A 25,476-nucleotide genomic window follows, 5' to 3' on the forward strand; every position below is an offset into this window, starting at 1 on the left:
GCATTTAGCACTCTGGTCCATGGAACCTAGCAACACCTAAGTCAAGGTGCCCTCTGATGCCTAACAACACCTACTTGAAAGGTGGGCATGGTTAGAGGTGGAGAATAGAGATGCAGTGATGTAGTAAGGGGGTGGGGCTGAATTGGTAGAGGCGCTCGCACCCATCCCCCTCTGCTCCTTCCCCACCTCCCACTACCGCTCTCGCACCTTCCCTAACATTCCCGAAGCGGGCAGCAACCCCAACCTGCTGCTCGCTCCATTATCAGATCTTCATCTGTTGTTACTTCCTGGACCCGCACCTAGGAAGTGACATCAGAGAAAGAGCCAAAGCTGGCACAAGCAGCAGACTAATAATAATAATAATAATTTATTTTTGTATATCGCTATACCAAAAAAAGGTTCAAAGCAGTTCACAACAAAAAAAATTAATACATACAGTGTGAATAAAATAACATAAAATTAAACAGTCAAATAATTACTATAAAAATATGATACATCAGTTGGGAAGCCTAAAAAAATAAAATAGGAACACAATTAAAATGAAAATCTGTCCAACAGACGTGTCTTAAGTAATTTTCTAAAATCAGAATAGGAAGAAGCCTCTATCATTAATTTTCCAAGCCATGTATTCAATTTAGTGGCCTAGAATGAAAACATTCTGTCAAAGAATTTCTTATTTTGACTAGGGTTGCTGCTCGCACTGGGAATGTTAAAGAATTACATGGAAGGGGAGGGCTGTGGTATTCACCCTATGCCTGCTAGGTCTGTCCCTAGAACAGTGCACAAACCAGAAGCAAATGCACTAGAAAATGCACTAGAAACAGCTTACTTTAAACCTCAAGCTAACAATTTTGAGGACTTTTCATCTTTGGCCTCTATAGGGAGCAGGTGAGCAGTTTTGCCTGTTCCTCATCACACATTAGCTTGGTTCCCAGTAGTCATGTGCAGGCTGAAACTAGATCCAGCAGGAAAGCCTTTGCATCTGAGGGTTTGGGGCATGGCTGCAGGCTTTTACTCCAGAGAACAGAACAGCTAGAGAGGCAGAGCAAAAAGAAGGAGCAGTAAGGAAGGCAGGAATGCTCAGGGCAGAGAATTCTGGATGGGAGTGAACAGCCTGAATGCATGGAGCTGGTAGAGACTAATGTGTATGCCTTTGAGTCAAATCTAGTGCACCAAGATTTTCAAGCCATGGAGCTGGAGCTATATCTTGCACTGCCTAATGGGGCTCTGCCAATGGAAGTCTGCTGCACTAAAGGCAAGTAAACTAAACTGCCTAATTGTTTGAACTGGATATTTTTGGATAGGCTTACTGAATGTTTATTGCTGAGTAACCCTGAGAAAGGTGTGGTGCTTGTTGGCACCTGAAAGAACTTTAAAAAAAAAAAAATGTTTTTTGGGGTTTTTTTTAATCTTTCCCTCTGAGTAGGAGAAGGACAGTTAGTAGTCCCAGGAAGTGGGGACTGCTCTGTGTTTTTTCTGTGGTGGGTTTGAGGGCATATCTTTTGCAATATTGAGACCATACAAAGCACACTCCCTGGCTAGCATGTCATATGCTGGGGCCTAGTGCCGTAGCACTAGTTCGGGCTGAGTTAGCTGACAGCCCAAGAAACTGTTTTGAAAAATTCAAGTACCTTCTTTAAAGATAAGCTGGAGAGGCTGTGATGGCTTGGAGAAGCCAGAACTGTGGGTTTTGGGTTTATTTTAAGGGTTTTAAAGAACTTTATTGGATATCAGAAATGCAGTCTGTTTGAAAATACATTTCTTTTTGAGCACGGTGTGCACTAGTTGAAGGACTATATTTTAAGTACTTTGGAACATTCTGACACCTTTTTTTTTTGTTGTTGTTTTTTGAACTGTTTAAACTCTTTTGCAAAAAGGCTGGTTTAAATGTGTATGTGTGTGTAGGGGGGGGGTGAATAAACTAGGTCCTGGCTATATGAAACATACTTACCTGGTGCTGTGGTGTTTCCTTTTAGTTGCCTATTTTTTCCTTGTATAGCCTGTAGCGGCTCACAAGAGTTTTCTCTTGCCACTGGTACCCTAGGACCCATTGCTCTGAGGGTGCAGGTGACAGCACATGCTTGGCAAGAGGGGACAAAGAAGGAGTGGATAGGGGATGGAGGGGCATCAAAGAGGGGCAGGGAGCGGTGCTATCATCCTGGGTGTGTCTCACCCTCACTACACCACTGTAGGCATTGTAAACTTAGCATATTTACCAGCACCTATCTCACACGCCTATAGATGCCTGACGCCTACCTCTAGGATGCCTAGCAACACCTAAGCACACCTAGGTGCCACTTAGCAGGACTAATACATTTCTCGGTTAGCTTTTAGAGGCCAAAACCTCTTTCTTCAGGTCAGTAAAGTATACTGCTGTTATAGTATCCCTATCCTGACTTGAGAAAGGGGGTTTTGGTGCCCAATGGTTGATGATAACCATACAGAGTGGCACTTACAAGTTAGGCACCATTTATAGAATCTGGCTCTAAGTGTTCTCATATTAATTTTTTAAATGGCCGTGTATTGATATAAATAGTAACTCATGCCCAGAAACAAAACAAATAGAAAAAAGTTTTTTGTGATGGCCACACTAGAAATGGGCTTAATGCACATTAAAAGCTTGCTTAAGGACATGCTAATTCCATTTACTAATGTAGTTTAGTATAAGGGCCTCTTAACATGCAAATGCATTAACAGATTTTGCACAAGCATGTCACTGTTGCTTATGGTGGATTTTCAGTTTATGCATACTAATTCATTCAAGTGCTTTTTGCATTAGTGTGTGTATGTGGAGGAGGGAACTAGGTATGTGCGTAGAATGGGTATGAATAGCATACACAGCATGGGGCACATACCGCAATACTGCCATGCTAACTGCCTGTTGTGAAGTTAGTGTAGCCTCACTAGAGGGCTGATTCCATAAATGGCTGGTGCCTAGAAAAATGGCACTAGCCATGTATCAGTCACACATAGGTGCCATTTACAGAATTGTGTTGTAATCATATAAAGAAACTGGTATGGAATATTTTCAAATCGTTTCAATAGATTATGAGTACGCCTCAGCCCCACCACTCCGCCGCTGACACTAAATGAGTCGGATGACACGCTGCACCTCGGGAGACCCTTGACACAGCGCCTGTATGGTGCGAAACATGTTGGGTTAAACTCCCTGGCTTTGGCTGGATTTAGCTACGCTACTTAAAGCTAAGTACAATTAAGTACAATTGATTCTTACAGCTAAGATGGTTTTATAGGTACACTTAATAAAAGAATAAAAAAAAACTATATAAAAAAGAATTAAAAATAAATAAAACAAGCAGATTTAAAATGACTATGAGCGGCCAATGATGAAGTGCCACATAAATCTCACCACAGTCAAGAGCTAGCACAGCGGCGGAGTGGTTGGGCTGAGGCGTACTCATAATCTATTGAAACGATTTGAAAATATTCCATACCGGTTTCTTTATATGATTACAACACATTTAGAGATTTGATTCCGGTAAACTAATATAAAAGGATAGCCATTTCCTCACAGATTTACAGAATTGTGGCATTAGTGTTTCAAGCCACAGTAGAAACCTCTTAATTAACAATTTTTTTTAATGGTACTTTAATGGTTTTTAATGGCATGGTCAATTACCAGGCCATTTATTCAATTTAAAAACAATAATTTAGTTGCCTCCGGATTTAGGTTAGACATTTTTATTTATATGTGATTAGAGTGCCTAGCGGTGCCTAAACTAGGCACCATTTATAGAATCTATAGCCTCCTCCATTATGGATGCACTAAGCAGCTAGTGTTGTGAAAATGCCAGTCAGCATATCCATTCCCATTCTTTACCTGTGATGAGCCCACTGTCCCCACAAAAAAATAAAAATAAAATGCAATTGTGTGTGTATGCCTTTGAGTCAACCAATGAACCATGGCTGCATGCACAGTGAGGAATCTTCCCTGTGATGTTTCAAGGCAGAGTACAGGAGTGGTTTGCCATTGCCTTCGTCTATGCAGTTCTATTATGTTGCTGCTGCCCAACATAAGACCCTGCGGACTACAGCACCTGGTGGTCCCCAGTGGTTCCTCCTGCAGGTCAGACCCTGCTTAGCTTCTGATAGCAAGAATTGGCCTACCCAGGGCAGCCAGACCATAGGCACATTGCCCCATACTTAATGTAGAATGCTTTAGCGTATCTGTATTAGTAATTTTTTGCCCTATTGGTATCATATTAGCACCTAATTCAACTTAATATATAGGCCCCTAAGTGCTAAACACCATTTAGCAAAAAACAAAACAAAAACAAAACCCTTTCCTATATGAGGGCTTTCACTTTGAAAACTGCAACAGATACAAAGTATCTGCAGTGATCTGCACCTGTTTTAGCCTTCAGTACATCTTTCTGATTTCAAATATTCCTACAAATTTACATATTTCCCTTCCACAGTTTAGTGGTATATCAGCCTGAAATGCTGCAGTGTGTTATTGTTCTGTTGGGACTGCCTCTTTGAAAGTAATGAGATGGAACTTTTCTCCAAGTTTTTACAGAGCTGTTTTTTGTTGTGTTTTTTTTTTTTTTTTTTTTTGCTTCAGTTCCAGAACCAGAGGATAGAATAGGAAGTAGAATTTAAAAAAGTATGTGAGCGGCCATCTGCCAGAACTTTCTCTGACTGAAAAAGAACACCAAGCATTCAATTTTCCTTCTGTAGAACAGCAGATCACCTGGAATTACTTTTGTCCTATAAGAGTACATTAATTTGTAGCAAAAGACTTGTACAGGCAATTTAAAAAAAAATTTAATTTAATTTAAAAAAGAATGTTTACTTGCAGAGAGGGCAGGATTAATTTTCCGAGGGCCCCTAGGCACACAAGTACACTACTAGGCCCCCTGCCCACCTCACTCTATACTGTCCTCCCCCTGCCCCACCCTTATTTATTTACCTGTTTTCTTATTTACTTCTTTATTTCCACTTGATTGATTTATTTTATTTTTTTATTTTAAAATTCAAAACAACAAAGATTACCATATCAGTACCAGTGCACAGTTTTTCTTCTATGGAACCCCCAACCATCTTTGAAAAAATCCCGCCTTCCTTCCTAGAGGAAGAGATCTTCAGCTGGCAGAGCTTTGGGAAACTCACCAATTTATATGTTGCATTTGAGTGGGAGGCATGGGGCATGGCGGGAAGAAAATTTAATGCCCGCCATTTTATTGTACTAATACATTTCTCAATTAGCTTTCAGAGGTCAAAACCTCTTTCTTAAGATCAGTAAAGTATACTGCTGTTATAGTATCCCTATCCTGACTTGAGGAAGGAGGTTTTGGTCTCTGAATTAGTAAAAACTATATTAAAATTAGTCCAATAAAAAGGATCACCTTATTTCCATTTTCTATTTATAAACATTTATCAACACAGCTACAATCAAATAAAAGGAATATATATATATTTTTTCTACCTTTGTTGCTTGGTTTCTGCTTTCCTCATCTTCTCATCATTCACTTCCTTCCATTCACTATCTGCCCTTTCTCTGCCTCTTCCATATGGCATCAGCTCTTTCTATGCCTCTTCCAGAAACTGTCTGCCTGTCCCTTCCATCTCTTCCTCCTCCCCATTGGTCTAGCATCCATCTACTTCCCTCCACTCCCCCCATGGTATGACATATGTCTTCTTCTATTTCTCCCTCCCTCCCAGTCGATTTTAGCATCTTTCTCTCCTCCTTTACCCCCCAGATCTGGTATCTGTGTCCTCCCTTCACCCCATGCTCTGGTATCTCTATCTCCTCTCCTGGTCTTCCTTCTCAATTTATTTTCTGACTGTCTAAATTCTCTGACTCTGTCTAAATTCTTTCTTTCTATTCAGTCCTCAAATTTCCCTATTTCATTGTGTCTACCTACAGCTTGATATCTCTTTCCCTCATCCCTTCCAGTATCTAACTCTATCCTCTTCCCCCAATCCAGCATGTGCCCTTTTTTCTCTCTCCTCCCCACTTCCTCCAGCGTTTGCTCCCCTCTCTCATTCCCACATTTCCATTCAGCATCTGCTCCCCTCTCTCACCCCCACTCCTTCCATTCATTTCTATTATATCTCCTCTCTCATACCTTTCCTCCAAAGTATACATATTGAGATTTTTAAGTCACTTTTCATATGTTTGGAGGGGTACCTATCAGGGTGATGGCAAAAGCTAGAAGGATGCTAGGGTGCATAGGAAGAGGTATGGCCAATTGGAAAAAGGAGGTATTGATGCCCCTGAATAAGATTCTAATGAGACCTCATTTAGAATAGTATGTACAATTATGGAGACTGCACCTTCAAAAGGATGGAGTCGGTCCAGAGGAAAGCTACTAAAATGGTGCATGGTCTTCATTATAAGGTGTATGGGGACAGACTTTGGAGGAAAGGTGGGAGAGGGGAGATATGATAGAGACATTTTAATATCTACATGGCATAAATGTGCATGAGTCGAGTCTCTTTCATTTGAAATAAAGCTTTGGAAAGAGAGGGCATAGGATGAAGTTAAGAGGTCATAGGCTTAGGTGTAATCTAAGGAAATACATTTTTACAGAAAGGGTATTAGATGCCTGGAACATTCTTCTGGAAGAGGTAGTGGACACAGAGACTGTTTCTGAATTCAAGAAAGCATGGGATAGGCACATGGGAACTCTTAGAGAGAGGAAGAGATAATGGTTACTGCAGAAGGACAGACTAGATGGGTCATTTGGCCTTTATCTGCCATCATGTTTCTATGTTTCTATTAGTGCCAACATGGATGAGTAGTATTGGGCTTGATGAGTCTCGACAAGCTCTCCGTAACATGTTCTCTCATGGTTTTCGTAGCTGATATTGTATTTGTTGCAGGTTTCTGGGTCTCACTGTACCAACTAAGGCTACTTAAATAATTAAGCTTGGTACTCAGAATGGCTAGTATTGCCAATCTAAATGCTTAACTTTAGACGGCTTTATAGAATCAGGGTCTAACTTCACATTCATTTTTTACATTTAGTGAGCAGTAAGTACAAAGCTTTACCACATAGTAGCAAAAAGGGCCTTGTTATTTCAAATATGATATACTGATCTTTCTATAACCTGAGATTATAATAACAATATAAATTTAAAATGAAAACAATGCAGAAATCTTGCTTTACTTTGCAAATTTCCTTTCTGGGATACATGAAAATGAGAGGGAGACAGAAGAAGATTGTATGTGTGTATTTTCTGATAGAGGTGAAATGAGACATGCATTTATATTGACTTGCCTTACTAAATTAATACACATGCTGAATTTGCATATCTGTCAAAACAGTATTTATTAAAATGGAATCATTTCTCAGAGCAAAATGTACCCTGGAGGTGCTACGAAGCTTCTTTCAATCTCACAAAATGAATAACACTGTAAGTCCTTGGAAATAAAAGTATAATTAAATCTTCTCTTTTAAGGGGGACTCTTGAAATACCTCGTGTACATTGTACCTAGTGGCTGCAAGGAGCACAAAATAGAACCAACTATTAGTGCAGGCAGTGGAGGAGTAGCTTACTGGTTAGTACAGTGAGATGAGAATTTGGTGAGCTGAGTTCAAGTCCCACTACAGCTCCTTATGAACCTGGCAAAGTTATTTAACCCTCCATTACCTCAGGCATAAAAAGGTGCCTGCATATGTACGAGTATAATAAATGTAAACTTGTTTGATTGATCCACAGAAAGGCAATATATCAAAACCCCATCCTTTTACTATTGCTACTAATTAATTTCTCTAGCGCTGAAAAGCATACACAGCGCTGTAAATTTAACATTCAATAGACGGTCCCTTCTAAGAAGAGCTTACGATCTATTTTGGACAGATAGAACATCTCAGGGTTGGGGAGATTATAGTAGAGGAAATGATACAATGGGTATGGATGTCTGACAGCAGAGAGTGGAAGTTAAGAGTTGAAAGCAGTTTCAAAAAGTGGGCTTTTAGCTTGGATTTGAATACTGCTAGAGACGGAGCATGACATACTGATTCAGGCAGCCTGTTGGACATACCTATTTAGTTTCTTTTCACCCTCAATTGTTGTTTTTTTTTTTAAGTTGCAACAAATAAATGCAAATATTTAAATGTTTAATATCTGTGTTGGTGTGAATTGAAGGGTAAACCTATTGAAACATCTGACCAAGGTTATAACTCCTCATACATTCAACTGTAATAATTAAATTATAATGTAATTGCATCACATCATCACTAGGAGGGTATACATTTTAATTTGGCTAAAATTCTACATATTTTCTGCAAATCAAAAGAAAATAATTCTCAGCTAGCCTGATTTACCTGGATAAATCATTATCTATCTATAGAACACTGTAATCTAGATAAAACATTTATTATAACCAATAGCAATGAAACACAAAAAATCTCCACTTCTTTAATTACTCTTATGTAGACATTTGTCTTCAATGTTTCATGCAAGTTAGCAGTATAATGTAACAGAAACATTAGTAATCTATATATATAAAATCGGAGGTATGTATGTGTGTATGTATGTGTGTGTGTGTGTATGTGCCGCGATCACGCAAAAACGGCTTGACCGATTTGAACGAAACTTGGTATGCAGATCCCTCACTACCTGGGATGATATGTTCTGGGGGTCTCGCGGCCCACCTGCACACATGGGCGGAGCTACAAACAGAAAATCAGATTTCACCCATTCATGTCAATGGAAAAAATGTAAAAAGCTGCCATTCTCACAGTAATTCAAAAACGGCTTGACCGATTTGAACGAAACTTGGTATGCAGATCCCTCACTACCTGGGGTGATATGTTCTGGGGGTCTCACGGCCCACCTGCACACGTGGGCGGAGCTACAAACAGAAAATCAGATTTCACCCAGTCATGTCAATGGAAAAAATGTAAAAAGCTGCCATTCTCACAGTAATTCAAAAACGGCTTGACCGATTTGAATGAAACTTGGTATGCAGATCCCTCACTACCTGGGGTGATATGTTCTGGGGGTCTCGCGGCCCACCTGCACACGTGGGCGGAGCTACAAACAGAAAATCAGATTTCACCCATTCATGTCAATGGAAAAAATGTAAAAAGCTGCCATTCTCACTGTAATTCAAAAACGGCTTGACCAATTTGAACGAAACTTGGTATGCAGATCCCTCACTACCTGGGGTGATATGTTCTGGGGGTCTCGCGGTCCACTCATTGATACCATGTTGGTGACTGCCCTCATGCACATTCTAAAAAATTGGAAATCATCCTCGCTATTAGATTATACCTTTTGGTGGAACTCTCTGAGTATGTATCATAGATTTGAATCCTACGCATATGAGAAGAGAGTTACATTCCGAACCTGCATGAACTTGAAATACAACAAATCTCCATGGTCATTCTTAGATTCCTATGTACGCTCATCTTCTTAGACACTCCTGTTATCCTTTTCTTCTCCTCTCTTCTCTCTTTCATTTTTCTTTCCTTTTTCTTTACTGCTCTCTCTCATCTTTATCTTATATATCCCTTACATACATTTTTAATAATTGGAGCCTTTGCTCCTATACAGTTAAACATAGATTTATATATTTTATATACAGAAAGCTTTATTTTGTTTCTATGTACTTTAAATGATTCTTGTATCCTTTAAAATACTTAATAAAAATTATTGAACTTAAAAAAAAGAAAAAATGTAAAAAGCTGCCATTCTCACTGTAATTCAAAAACGGCTTGACCGATTTGAACGAAACTTGGTATGCAGATCCCTCACTACCTGGGGTGATATGTTCTGGGGGTCTCGCGGCCCACCTGCACACTTGGGCGGAGCTACAAACAGAAAATCAGATTTCACCCATTCATGTCAATGGAAAATATGTAAAAAGCTGCCATTCTCACAGTAATTCAAAAACGGCTTGACCGATTTGAACGAAACTTGGTATGCAGATCCCTCACTACCTGGGGTGATATGTTCTGGGGGTCTCGCGGCCCACAACTCTATGTTGCTTGCTCAAGGGTGGGTTCACCCAAGAATTTATATGTTCTTGCTCCAGGAGGTGAAACTAAAATTGTTGTTTATAATCACGTTTTGCGTTAGTTGTATTGTATTCATTTTGTCAAATATTTCACATTATAATTTGAATATTGTACTTTTTATTAAGCTGTAAAAAAATAATTTCATTCACCACTATAAAGTATCTTTATTTGAATCCATTTACAGTGTTATTGCTATAATTAAATACCCGTGCAACGCCGGGGCATCAGCTAGTCAGCATATAAAAAACTTCATGTGGAGGACAGCATACTATGCTATTGATCATGTACCTGCTAAAGGTTTGCTTACATATGAAATGCTTCACTTACATGTGTATCTACACTTCTGCCTTTTAGGTATGATTTAACAAGCACATTAAGCTTTAGCTAAATCATTTTTGGTTTTTAAACACAAACATGTATTCCTCAGTTTCCAGGCTGGAACAAAAAAAATGAAGAAGGGTCTGCAGTAATGTTAGTTTGTTGTTATTGTTAAATTTATTACTTTTGGTGCATCCTGCATTCCCAAAATTATATGTACATTTTCCTTATTCTTCTCTATAATGTTACTTCTGGTCTCTGTTTTCTCTTGGTTCAAAGCGGATTACAAAATTAAGAGAACCTCTGTCTGAGAAGTTACAAAAAAACTTGATTACTAAGACAAGAAAGACGTGGTGCTAGGCTAGCTTAACTGTCATCCCATGTAAGCAAATTTTCAATTTCTCTCATTATTCCAAGTTGGACTAATTTGTATTTGTAGACTGTGCAAAATTATTTTACAAATTGTGGTACTTGTTAGATTCTTTAAGAATACAGATACAGTAATCCCATTTATTTGTCTTGTATATTCAACATAAAGGAAGTAGTAATTATGCTTCCTGAATATTAAGTTCCTTTTTATTACATTTATTTGATTTTTTTAGCCCACCCTACCAAAAGAGCTCAGAACAGGTTACAAATCAGGAACTCAAGCATTTTCCCTTTCTGTCCCAGTGGGCTCATAGTCTATGTAATGTACCTGGATAGTGGAGGATTAAGTGGCTTGCCCAGGGTAACAAGGAACAGTGTGGGGTTTGAACCCACAACCTCAGGGTGCTGAGGCTGTAGCTCTAACCACTGCACCACACTCTCCCAACTCAACTGACGCTCCTAATATTCTCACTTTTAACCCCAAACCTAATTACCATTTCTATTTAATTTTAATAGTTTACAATTAAAGTATGAGCTAATTCTGAACTCAATTATGATACCAAATGGACTGATACCACCAAATAGTAGATTGTCTATTATTGCATTACATTCAAACAGTTTTTATTGAGATGACACAACGAAGAGCAATAACATTACACTCAAAGAACAGAACAGCATAAAATACAATAAAGCTCCACCAGATGACAAGATACGAGAAGAACAAAACAGTAATAAGAATAATACCCCGCCAAAAACCCTCACCCCTCAAATCCCAACTCAAAAAAGGCACAAAAAACAGGGATAGCCAGAGCAGAGCATACATAAGGAATCCCCCAAGGGTGAAAATCCAGGTCCTGGTATCTGATGACCCTGGGGCACCCAGTTATCCTTCACCATCCCACCAAGAGTACCCCCCTCCCCCCCCCCCCGGTTACAGCACCCAAAGAGATGTATACAGTATCAAGTGGGGAGGCATCCGGCCAACCACCAACGATCAAACCATGGTATTCAGAAGAAGACTACACCCCTTCGGAGCCAAAGAAACCCCAAATAAGCATAAAATTACATTGCCTTTTTTGGTAGCCCTCCACCTCCCGTGCCTCCCACAAAGCTAATGTATGAAGTTGGGCCCTCCACTGCCAAAAAGTAGGAGGGTCCGGGAAGGTCCACTGTTGCAAAATGCATCTACGAGCCAGGAGACACACCTTACAACAAAACAAGCTCCCCTCCCCCCTAGGTAAATCCCAAAAGGAACCCGGAACATCCAACACCAGCTGTGCCAAGGGAGCAGCCCAGGAGGAAACACAAATAGCTAACCACTTGGGACCAAAACAATTGTATATGCCAACAGTCCGTAAAGGAATGGGAAAGAGTGCTAGGGGCTCTACCACATTTAAGGCACAAAGAGGAGTCAACTCTGCCAATTTTATGGAGTTTAACCTGAGTAAAATATGCCCTATACAACACCCTAGCATGCCACTTCAGGAATATCGCTCCACTTGAGGAAGACCACCAAGGTTCAGTGTCATATGCCAATGGTCCAAATTAATTTGAAGTTCCTTCGTCCAGCAAGTCCAAAGGTAGTTACAAACTTTAGATGGTTCAAAGAGGAGCAAAGCTCAATATAAGGCCAACACGGAGGTCTGGGATAATGCAATCTTATCAAAGAACTCTCGGAGACGACAACCCACTGGATGGGAAAGCTTGTCCTGCGGTAGAGATAAGATACAATGTTTCACCTGACAATAGGTGAACAGATCATCCCAGCAACACCCCAACAACTCCTGAAGAGCAGCCAGGGGTCTCAAACTAACCTCCTCCATCAATAAATGTTCCATCAAAGTAACACCCAGCTCCCTCCAGCGGCAAAAACAGGCATTGTCAGTCCCCAGCTCAAAAGCAGGATTCCCCAAGAAAGATAATTGATTGGTGACTCTAGGATCTCCCCCCAAATGCATCATCAGTTCATCCCAAGCCCCCCCCCTGCATAGAAGACAATAGCACACTTCCTCAAAACTCGTTAGGTAAAGCTCCCTGAGGCAAATGAAGCAGGGCCTGAAAGGAATAAGGAATAAGGAGCAGAAAGAGCAGCCTCATGAGCAGTAGGGGTATACTGAAATTCCCCAACCGGTCTTTCAGGTGCTTCAAGAGACAAGCTAAGTTATACAGGCCAAAACTTAAGTCTACCATTGCATTAAATAATGAGCTTAATAAAATCTTAACCCAAAGGATTAGTATGTTACAAATCATACACTCATCATATCATATCATAACTAATCACTGGAAAAACTTGCACTGCATATGATAATGCAAAAAGGGTGAGCCAGTTCACCCTTTTTACATTATCATATGCAGTGCAAGTTTTTCTGAGGCATGGCATAATGACTAAACTAGGTTAGCCTGACCTCAGAAAACTGCTGACTTTTAAAATAAGAACTTTCCTGGGAGCATTATGGGTAATTCAGTGCAAGATGCTGTCAAGGCAACTAAAGTTAATGTCTCCAGGAGCCTTTGTGTAATATTATAGGAGCAATCAGATCATGGTTCCTTGTATTTCAGAACCTGCAGTTGATCATGTTTTGTATCATATATTAGGTGTTTTTTTTTTTTTCTTCTTCTTCTCTTCTTAGTATTTTATCATTTCTATCATTGGATGTAGTTTGGACAATCAGAGGAAAAGTGCAGTTTTAGGTTCTCTGTAGAATTTGTTATAAGAATGCCATTCTCATTTGCAAAGTCACTGTTGCATCTTCTTCAAGCTAATTCACTTTACGAGTGAAAGTATTTGCATAAGAAACATTTAGCACATTTGCTTGTGCAGCTTGTATTAATTGGGGCATATCACCCTGCATTTTCTGATAAGCTTTACATGTGATTAGACAGCAGCCATATGCTGCAAATCCAGAAGAAAGGCCAAAATTAGGAAAATGGATTATGGTAAGAATAACAAGCAGGGGGATTGCTATGCTTCCTGGCATTTCAGTGACCCAAATTTGTGGACTTTAATCTTTCATGACTGAAACAATTCCTGTTCCATGGCCTTTGATAATGTCTCCCATGCCAGCCATTATCCTATCCCAATGTACTGTATAACTGAGATTAAGTATAAAACCAAAAATATATTAAATCTGATTTCTGGCTCAAATGTGAAGATTTGGATGCCCCCTTTTCCCCCATGCCAAAGTCCGCACATAAGCAATTCTACATCATTCACTCCCTTCCCCTTCAGTTAATTTAAGGGGAATGGTTCTCAAGGTGAGCTTCTCAGGAGTCTCATGAATCCGATTGATGAGGTCAAATCCATGACAAGTACAGGAACTTGATGAATTATTCAGTGACTACATGCCCTGATCCTAAAATTTCTCTTTTTCCTTCATAATAAATCATAAACCAAAACATAAAACTAGTTTTTTTTTACCCCCTATGTTAAAGCTATGAGCAGGAGTATAAGAGAGCTTTAGCTTACATAAAGAATTTCAATTTTGATTTTTGACTCTAGACATGGTACAGAACAATTTACAGAAACTTATTTGGACAGTTTACATTGTTCTAATTGTTTCATGAATATGCACCAAATTCCAAATATGTCCTACTTGGCGTTTTTAGGGGGGCATTTTTGGAACTGGGTATACTGTATATTTTGAGGATCTTTAAGGGAGATTCTTTTTTTGTGTGTGCCATGAAATATGAATATACTAGGGTAGTGGTCTCCAATGTGTGGCCCCCAGGGCTGTATGCTGTCCCCCAAAGTCCTCCATTGAGTCTTCAGTTGGCTGAAATGCTCTTTGAATCCTATAAATGTGTTAACTCTTCAATTGGCAGATGTTGAAATGGATGTTTTATGTAACTTGATGTTGAACAAGAGCAACAGTGCCAAGTAACAGGCATTTGGAGATAAAAATCTCCCATATAAACCATAGAAGATACGTGTTGCTGCTGAGCAACAATTCCAAATAAAGGGTTAATTTCAATCTTACCCACTTAATATAGAAACTGCAAACAATCTCTTAAATGTTTTATTCATGTGTCTAATTTATGGAATTTTCTACTGTTGACAATTGCCCCAGGTAGATTAGATAGATCAGGGGTCTCCAAAGTCCCTCCTCGAGGGCCGAATCCAGTCAGGTTTTCGGGATTTCCCCAATGAATATGCATGAGATCTATGAGCATGCACTGCTTTCAATGCATATTCATTGGGGAAATCCAAAAACCTGATTGGATTCGGCCCTCGAGGAGGGATTTTGGAGACCCCTGAGATATATTGTGAGCCCACTGGGACAGACAGGGAAAAAAAAATGCTTGAATACCTGAATAAATTCATGTAAACCATTCTGAGCTCCCCTGGGAGACCAATATGGAAAATTGAATAAATAAATAGTGTGAAACATTTCAGCCTTTGATAACCAGAGCTGGTATTGTGATGTCATAATTCCATCAATATGAGCCAACCTCATCAGTTATGTCACAATGGCTTCATTGTCCTATACTTGGCTTACTTCTGCTACATTTTGATTTCTAGAGTGGTGCAATGGTTAAAACTACAGCCTCAGCACCCTGAGGTTGTGAGTTCAAGCCCATGCTGCTCCTTGTGACCCTGGGCAAATCACTTAACCCCAAGTTCACTAGATGGATTGTGACCCTACAGGGACAAACAGGGGAAAATGCTTGAGTACCTGAATAAATTAATGTAAAACAAAAAAAGCATAGACAGTACTTGATATTAGATTCTCATAGAGTGTTCATGGGCCAATTAGGATAATAAACAAATAAATGAATAATTATTAGACACCTCAGTATCGCTTGGCTTTTTGGGCCCCGGGCAGAGACTCATAGCTGACTAGCACCAGGTTTTGAACCTAAATAAGCTCTGCCCCGTACATCATTTGGTCTCAATTATCAGTAATGTGAGTACTAAGATAGTCAGTGAAAGGTTCTAAGAGAAAATAATAGGAGGACGAAAAAGGCAGCTCATAAGGCCCCGCCCATAAAGTGCAATGATCAAAAAATTGCAAAAGTGTAAAGTGCTTTCATATGTAAAAAGCAGAAAAATATAAAAAAATATATGTATATAAGTGCATGTATATTTAAAAATCTATATCATTCAAAAATCCATCCATAAGAAAATTTAAAGTGTAAATAACAAAGCTGCAAAGTCCCAATTCATAATAAATAGTTCATAAAAAACATTGATAGGAGTTCACTTAGGTTCAATATTACATTACATTGCATTATGTTAGCGATTTCTATTCCTCCATTACCTTGCGGTTCAAGGCGGATTACATCCAAACTAAAATAAAAATTACATTCAGAATCTGAAGGAATAGAATAAGCGAAGACATACAATTTTTAAGGTAATATATATTGGGTAAAGAGTTACCAAAGGGAAGTGGAGGTCTTTAGGACATAAGAATAGGGTGGAATTATGGGTTTTTGATAACGTTTGGTAGATAAAAGAGTATTAGAGAGATCTAAGGGTAAATTCTTCAATAGTTCGATGTATAATTCAATGTCCTAGAAGAAAACACAATTCAAATCAGATCAAAATTCATTAGTCCCTTTACAGCGATTCATTCAATGACGAGTAGCAGTCTCGGCTCGACAGAGCTCCGTTTCGTAACCTTCCTCAGGAGCTGAAACATTCAGTTAGATTGTAGTCGGAAAACGTATCTTAAAGGGAACTTCTTGAAAAATAACAAGCTTTCCAGTTTGGCATTATTTTGCCGGTGACTGGAGCGCTTGTTATTTTTCAAGAAGTTCCCTTTTAAGTATGGGGGTGGGGCGTGGGGTGGGTCCTTCCAGGCGGCCAATAGTTTGGGGATGGGTGTAAGAGATATGATGATATTGTATACTGTGTATATGCAATTCTCTTTTTCTTTTTTTGTAAACCACAGAGAATTGCCAGGTTGTTGCGGTATACGAGCACATTGTTATGTTGTGATATGTTATATTTTGCCTAGATATAAGCCTTGCAAAAATTGTCTGGCCTTGATATTTTTGAGAGGCTCATATTTAGGCATAGAAACGGCACCAATGTATGTTTTCACGTTCACTTTTGTTTGGACAAAAGAACATGTTTCTTGCTTACCATCTGCCTGTAAAAACTTTTACAGGCTACCTTCTGCTTGCATAACATGACAAAATCAGCACCGAAAAATGAAAGAGTGACAAAAAATCTGCTCTGCAAACCTACGCTAACTCAGACCCTTGCAGAAAATGTCTTATGTTGTGGACATGTCAAAAGTATGCGGTGTACTCTGCATCACACAGAATACTCCAATTAGCCTTTTAGCATACATTTTAATACAACCTGCACTGTGTCTTCCCATACAAGCTAGCAACTGTGCCCAACTTTTCTGTGCATCGCATGGTGCATACAACCCACATTCAGCCCATGGTAGCCCCATGCCTAAACTCGCAGTTGCTTTTAGCATCAGCTCCTGAAAGAGGGAGGAAACACCATCAACAGATGTTAATCTTCCTGTTTATCAGTTAATCTTGCATGCCCAGTTACTGATTTCCCTCTTCTCCTTGTAATCTTCTTGATAGTATGCTCAGGTTCTCTACTGTAAGTGTCCATTACAGCTCTTTCTCCTAGAACAGGGGTAGGCAATTCCGGTCCTCGAGAGCCGGAGCCAGGTCATGTTTTCAGTATATCCACAATAAATATGCATGAGATAGATTTGCATCTCTAGGAGGCAGTGCATGCAAATCCATCTCATACATATTCATTGTGGATATCCTGAAAACCTGACCTGGCTCCGGCTCTCGAGGACCGGAATTGCCTGCCCCTGTCCTACAATAACCTTCCTTTCCTTCTCCTACTCTTACCTCTTCCTCTTAACATACACAATATAGTAATCTGTTCTACAATTCTCTATCAAGGACTTTGTTTGATCTCAGACTTTAGCGGGCACCTTTTGTAGTATAAGCACTATTTCCTGAGGAAGTGGTATAAACGATTTAAGTATATCACAAGAATTAGGAGTTATTATTTATATAGCTGGATGTTATAATCAAATAATGTCTAAAATCACAGCTTTATTAATATATCTTCGTTAAAAAAATTCAAAAAAATTTTTCTTTTATAAATTAGTAAAGTGCTCAGTCCATGTAATCATTCATACATTGATAACATGCTACAGTGGTTAATCTGGGGCCATCATTGTCTTCATTGCCCTTTTACCAACCATCTGGGGGGTAGATGAAACCCAAAGGAGTCAAGTTTACAGCACTATAGCACTTTTGCACAAGTTCACTTTCACAAATCATGCAGTGGTTATGATCGAAATCCAACCCGTAGAGGTGTTCTTCATTATCAGATAGGAGGTTGGTAAAAGGGCAATGAAGACAATGATGGCCCCAGATTAACCACTGTAGCATGTTATCAATGTATGAATGATTACATGGACTGAGCACTTTACTAATTTATAAAAGAAAATTTTTTTAAAGAAGATATATTAATAAAGCTGTGATTTTAGACATTATATAAACGATTTAAGAACATTTGATTATTTTTGTTTTTTTGTTTTTTTACAAAAACAGTTGCTAATATTGACAGCAGCAACTTGTTATATTCCTAGCTATGAACAGGACTCCTTGATCTACATAACATTACGGATCTTGCAGTAAGGTAGATCATGGTCCCCATTAGCCAGGCAGCACACTTTTCTTGACACTGCCAGATAATGAACAAGATGCATGGAGTACTCTAAAAGAGAACTCACTGCATACATAGTGTGACCATATGGCTCCAGAAAAAAGGGGACGTTTTAAGACATCCGGGTTTTACTTCCATTGAAAGCAATGGAAGTAAGGAGAACAGATTGAGACATCTTGGTTGCTTTCAATGGAAGTAAAACCCGGATGTCTCAATCCGTCCCCTTTTTTCTGGAGCCATATGGTCACACTATGCCAGGGTTGTCCAATGTCGGTCCTCGAGGGCCGCAATCCAGTCGGGTTTTTAGGATTTCCCCAATGAATATGCATGAGATCTATTAGCATATATAGAGATCTCATGCATATTTATTGGGGAAATCCTGAAAACCCGACTGGATTGCGGCCCTCGAGGACCGGCATTGGACACCCCTGCACTATGCATACAGTTCTTCTGATAGCTTGAAAACATCTGAGGTCCAGGGTAGTAATTCAAGTTTCAAGTTTTATTAGTTTTTTATATACCACCTATCAAGGTTATCTAAGTGTTTTTTTTACAATCAGGTACTGAAGCATTTTCCCTATCTGTCCCGGTGGGCTCAAAATCTATCTAAAAGCATGCCCACTAAGGGCTCATTTTATGAAGGTGCACTAGGGGCTTAACGGGCGGAATAGCATGCGCTAAATTGCCGCGCGCGCTAGCCGCTATCGCCTCCTTTTGAGCAGGCGGTAGATTTTCAGCTAGCGTATGCTATAGCACGCGCTAATCCGGTGCATGCGATAAAAACGCTAGCGCACCTTCGTAAAAGGAGTGCTAAGGTGCTCATTTTCAAGGCTCATAGACTTACAGAGTTACATAGTAATATGTATCACTTTGTAAGTCTATGGACTAGATACACTAAAGTCAGCGATTGTTGCTAAACCTGTTTGCACAGCTTTAGCAATTATCGCTATTACCAACACGATTCACAAAACGGCTCACTGTGTGTTTTTCCCCTCAATCACCCTTTTTACGATCCAGCCATGCAAATTAGTTAAAACTTCATGCAAAGTAGCCAAGCGATTGAGTCACTAACATCATTTGGCTATGCAAAAAAAAAATAAAACGGCTTTTAGCTGTTGAAAAACTGACAATTTAGACTTGTCGGTAACTGTGTTGCCGACATGTCAGCCTGTTACACACGCAAAATATCTGTCCCATAAAAAAAGAAAAAAAGCACACACACCCCGCCAATGACAGCCCTCCCTTCCTGACAAATCGGCACCATGAAATGGCCCCCTGCACCAGCAAAAATGGCAGGAAGAATGCCCACTTTCTCCTGTCATGCCAACCCCCCTACCCCCATAAAAGAAAATTGGCAGGAGGCAAGTCACTCAGTCCTCCATAGCCCCAGGTACATTAGCTAGATTGTGAGCCCACCGGGACAGAGAGGGAAAATGCTTGAGTACCTGATTGTAAAACCGCTTAGATAACCTTGATAGGCGGTATATAAAATCCTAATAATAAAAATAATAATAATAATAATAAAAATGCTCACTCACTCCTGCCACGAAAGTCCCCCGCCATCCCCTCTACCTCTTCTACCCCCCCCCTTACCTTCTCAGAGATTTTGGAGCAGGATGTAAGTAGGGCGGAGCCAAATAGGACCTTAGGCCCCCTCCCCGTGCATCACATGATGCACCAAAGAGGGAAAGCTCCACCATTGTGGAGGTGCGAGCCTAAAAGTAGGACAGACTGAGCCTCCATTCTGCTCCATCTCTGAGAAGGTATGAGGGTTTGGGGGGTGGTAGGGGATGGTGAGGGACCTCCGGTAGCAGGAGGGAGTGGGCATCCTTCCTGCCTTTTTGAGAGGGGGGGAAGGGGAGGGATAGAGGATGTTTGGGGGGCATCTGGTGCAGGAGTAGGACTTTGGTGGCAGGAGGGAGTGGGCATTCCTCCTGCCACATTGCTTCTGGGGGGGGGGGGGGTGCCCTAACATTAGTGACAGGAGGCCGCTTCTCCTGTTACTGCTGTTAGGGCTTTTTGCATGTGTCAATCGCTCACTGAAAGACTGATTGATCGTGTTTGCATGCAAATCATTTGCATGCAAACTTAATAATACATTGATCGCTACTGGAGAATCGGCCAACAGCGATTGAGTCGGTATCTTTAGTGCATCTAGGGCTATATGCATTTTAAATGAGCCTCTAGATCTCTTTAAACTGCAGTAAGAACAATTCAATAAGCAGGGGCAGAATGAAAACTATACTGAACTGAAAAAAAAAAGATGTTAGCATGTATCTACTAAAGTTAGAAGGTCCAAACATGTTAAATGAAGGAACACCTGAAACAAATTAGGGGTGTGCAGACCTTAAACATTCTTTTTTGTGCACAATAGAGTACACCATTGATGCCAGAACACCCCTCCCCCCACGCATAAAATTTTGGGATTTTTCCTGTTATTTCACATTTAAAATGACACCCTTCATGTTGCTGCAGATGTATGCGCATTTTAATGCAAACAAGCCTTTGGCAGATGCGTCCCTTCAAACATTATTTTTAAAGGACTCATTTAGGGCTGATTAATACTGCCAGGCGTTTCACTAGATTTTTATGGAGTCTTCTCATTACCATTCTGGCTGTTTCTAACTGAAGTCTGACACCAATGCCCGCCTACATGCAGTGGTGCAGTAAGGGGGATGGGGGGTGATAACTGACACGACACAGGCAGCAAGTTCATGAAGTTGCTTGCGCCTAGAAAATTAGAAAGGTACAGGAGAAGGAAGGAAGCACACGCATGGTGGGGGGGGGCAGGAAGGTGCGGGAGCGGAGAAGAGGGTGGGGAGGGGGAGGGGCATACCATCTCAGGCACCACTCACCCTCACTACACCACTATCTACAAGTCTTTATAAAATAGTGCCTAAGTAGGTGCCCACTTGCCCTTTTAAACCAGGTGCCTAGTTATACTAGGACATTCAAGTTTCAAGTTTATTATATTATTTGATTAAACGCTTTTCAGAATACAAAGCGTTTTACAAAGAAATAAAATTAAATTTCTAAAATCGCAAATACATTGTAATTAAAATTAACTACTTTAAATTAAAAACAAACTGGGGTAAACAATCCACACGAAACAATGGGAAGGGGGAAGAAAGAAAAAAAATACAATTTATAAAAATGAGAACTAGAAAATCTAAAAAGAAGGGGAAAATAATCTGAATTTAATGAAGAAAGAAGAAATTCGGAATTAATCGGAAAATTAAACTTTTAGTTAAAGGCTTCTTTAAAAAGAAGACATTTTAAACTATTCTTGAATTTTTTCAAATCTTGTTCAAGCCGTAAATATAGAGGGAGTGAGTTCCAAATAGATGGGGCAGTAACTGAAAAGATCAGGTCACGGCGAGTACCAATGATTTTTAATGAGGGAACATAAAGGGTAGCTTGAGAGGAAGATCTAAGAACTCTTGACGAACTATAAGGAATCAGGAGCCTATCTATAAATGCAGGAGTATTATTTTTAATTGTCTTAAAGACTAAAAGAGCTATTTTATATGTTATCCTGTATGAAATAGGCAACCAATGAGCGTTTTGAAGCAGAGGCGTGACATGATCGAATTTATTTGAACCTGAAATAACCTTTATAGCAGTGTTTTGTATGATTTGGAGGACATTGATACGTATTATTTATTGTTATTCTGCACGGTGTAATTTGATCTTTTATGCCATTTTTTTTTTCTTTTTCTTTACCTAACAAAAAGTTGAATTTTAAAAGAAATAGACAGTTGCCAATTTCAATAGGTTAAATGACACTGGAGGTCATGAAATTTTAGTGGCAAAACCTACGAGGGGATGCTGCAAAGTTCTCATTCCAGCCAAGACGAGAATGATGGGGCTGTGGTTTCAATCAATGATCTGAAACAACGTCAAAACGATGAATGTAGAATTTTGCTTCTGCGAATCGGCACTTCACGAAATAAGATGATGCTCCTTTCAGCTACAGTGGCAAAATAAAGCTCGGAATGTAGGAAGTTGGTGGGTTGGGCTGAGAATTTTTCAGCACCTCCTCGTATGTTATGAGAGTACATTTCTTCTCCATTGCTGGCTGCTACCATGAGTTATAATTGCATAGAGCTAACCCACTGCATAACTTCATTCTGACAATATCGCTTATGGCCCAAGACACGTTGATCATAAGGGCATTACAATTTTGCCCAGACTAAATCATATAAAATACAAATGTGTGTGTGTGTGTGTATATATGTCTGAGCAAAATATTTCCAATTCCAAACAGGTGTGAAATAATAAGAAGGAATAAACATCTGGTTTATATACCTTAATACCTCATGTGCCTATAATGTAAGCCTTTAAAACTCTGGCCTGCATTACAGGCACCTAAGTTTTAAGTTACATGCAATTCTGCAATAGGTGCCTAAGTGTGATTGAGAAGAGATAGGCACCTGTAGTGTAGGGGCCAGATTCTGTAAAGGACGTCTAATTTTAGACATCTACAATGTGAATGTCCATTGACTTAGGGCTCCTTTTATCAAACCGCACTAGCGGGGTTAACGCACGCGACATTTCATCACGTGTTAACCCCTGCGCTGGCCCAAAACTATCACCTGATCAAGAGGAGGCGGTAGCGGCTGGTGCGGCCGGCGGTTTAGCGCATGCTATTACGTGCGTTAAACCGCTAGCGCGGCTTGATAAAAGGAGCCCTTAGGCATCCAACTAAAGTAGATAATAAGTTCAATTAATGACTTTAACAAGCATTAATTGGAACTTAGATGTCTAAACGTTTGATGTGATTCTTCAACTAGACGTCCACAATTTTGTAGATGCCTATCAGAAAAAGCTGCACCTATAAAATAGGCATAGGGGTGGTGTGCTTAAGTAATGCCCCGTTCACCTATATGCAGATGCCTCCAGCACACGTAAGTGATGCCTAAGTTGCATCCACCTAACTGAAGCCTATCTAGCACCCAGCTAATGCGCAAAAGTGGGAAGGGGTAAAACGCGGACCTTACGGACCTGACGGACCTCGCGGATCTAAACCCGTACGGCCTTAAAAATCTGAGGTCCGTGTCGGTCCGTGTCCGTGGCGCTTGTAGTTTCTGTCGCTGACAGACCTTGATGAGATTTTAGCGCTGACGGATCCGTCTCAGCATAGGGAGGGAAAAGTGTTAGGATCCGTCAGCGCTAAAAATCTCTTCGAGGTCTGTTAGAGCCAGAGACTCGTGCTGGAGTTTGGAGACTTCTTTTCCATAACGCACGTCCAAAACCTATGTCCCCGCTCTCTTGGCTTCTGCTCTGCCGCTCCAGCACTAGTCTCTGGCTCTGACAGACTTCGAAGAGATTTTAGCGCTGACGGATCCTAACACTTTTCCCTCCCTATGCTAAGACAGATCCGTCAGCGCTAAAATCTCATCAAGGTCTGTTAGCGACAGAAACTACAAGCGCCACTGACACGGACCGACATGGACCTCAGATTTTTAAGGCCGTACGGGCTTAGATCCGCGAGGTCCGTCAGGTCCGTGAGGTCCGCGTTTTACCCCTTCCCCGCAAAAGTAGACTTGCTTTGACAAACAGTCCTCTTACTAAAAAACAGAGTGATATGTATATGACATAGAGGCCAAATGAGGAATTGGACAAGTGTTTAAGGTAAATGTTTGATATTTATCCTAGAGAAATGACTGCTTGGAAATCAAGAGGATATAAGCTTGGCTTTGGAATTGATATGCAGTTTACTATTTAACTGTGTGTGGTGCAAAGGTTAAAGCTACAGCCTTAGCATCCTGACATTATTGGTTCAAATCCCACTCTGCTCCCTGTGACAGAAGCAAACTAAAAAAAAAAAAAAAAAGAAGGCTTTAAAGATAAAAAAAATATAACAGTGGTGCCAGCATTTCACTGCATACAATTTTAATGAAAAATAGCATAAAATCTCCATTCTAACGATGTCATAATAATGAGACGTCATAACGTCATAGACGTGTAGACATCTATGAGAAACCTAAAAGGCGATTCTGTAAAAGACGTCTAACTATTTAGACATGTCTAGACTTCTAGACTTGCTGAGCGGCGCTGAGCACGATTCTCTATAGTGTGTCTATACATTATAGAATCGCGCTCAGCATTTTCCTGCTAGACATCTACACGATGCCTAAATTTTAGATGTCCTTTACAGAATTTGACCCTAGGTGCCTATCTTTTTAGGCGCCATTTACAAAATTTTCCCCAAAGTGCACATTTATCATAGGTTGCCAGAGCCTGTCCTACAGTAAGCCTTTTTAACATCTGATAGCATGAACTAGTGCTAACCATAACTTAGTAAAAGGGTCCCATAGTTTGATCCATGGGAATAGCTTTGAAAGTTTTTCTCTTAAAGACTAATACCAGGTCCAGAAATAGGCAAAAGTACTGCAAATCAATTGGCTTGCATAACTTTGTAATAGCATCTCTTCTGTGCAAGGCTTTAGTTCTACAGAATGCAAAAAATATGATTTTAAAAAAAATGAATAGCTTCACTCGGCTTATAAAAATGCAAACTTTAATCATATGGGTTATGCAACAATAAAACTCAAAATCTCTTATCATGACTGAATAAAAACGTTAAAATCCTTAGAGCTGCAATCATCTTCTTTTCATGTAGGTACGCTATATTACTTTTTTGCATTAGCAAGCTTCCAGGGCAAAAGCTCAGTAAAGACTTTTTCAGAATATTTTGCTAGCATTACTTCTATGGTAGATATTTTTCCCTTCCAGGAAAAGCAGGAAATTAAAGCTGTGGACAAAAAGGTTGTACTTCAAAATTATAAGCTAACTGACCTACATGCTTTTGTGCATTGCTTTGTCCTGCTCTTGCCCAATTCCTAAGAGAATAAGTTAATAAAGTCTTTCATCAAGAAAACCATTTTATGGGCAAGCTTTGTCTTTTAATAAAGTTGTTTGGGGTATAGACACCTATACTTATGCTCACACATCATATCTGACCTGGTCAGAAACATCCCTTGGGGTAGATTTTGGGCAGGTTTCATAAACTCATGAAATAAACTGGCAAATGTGTAGATGCCTGAGAGGAGGTAAAAATGTGTATATGTACTTTTTATGAGATAATTATAAATATACCTACTTCCTCTTTAAAGTTGTTGAAACTTATGCATA

General features: G+C 39.9%; 1 protein-coding gene across 2 annotated transcripts in view; it reads right to left on the reverse strand.

Annotated features, from left to right (window-relative positions):
- The window catches only part of LOC117361260 (gamma-aminobutyric acid receptor subunit gamma-4-like), a 305,830-nt gene that overhangs the window by 94,588 nt on the left and 185,766 nt on the right, over positions 1-25,476 (reverse strand). The gene's annotated exons all lie outside the window — the stretch shown is intronic.

This window comes from Geotrypetes seraphini, chromosome 5 (assembly GCF_902459505.1).
Source record: "Geotrypetes seraphini chromosome 5, aGeoSer1.1, whole genome shotgun sequence".
NCBI lineage: Eukaryota > Metazoa > Chordata > Amphibia > Gymnophiona > Dermophiidae > Geotrypetes > Geotrypetes seraphini.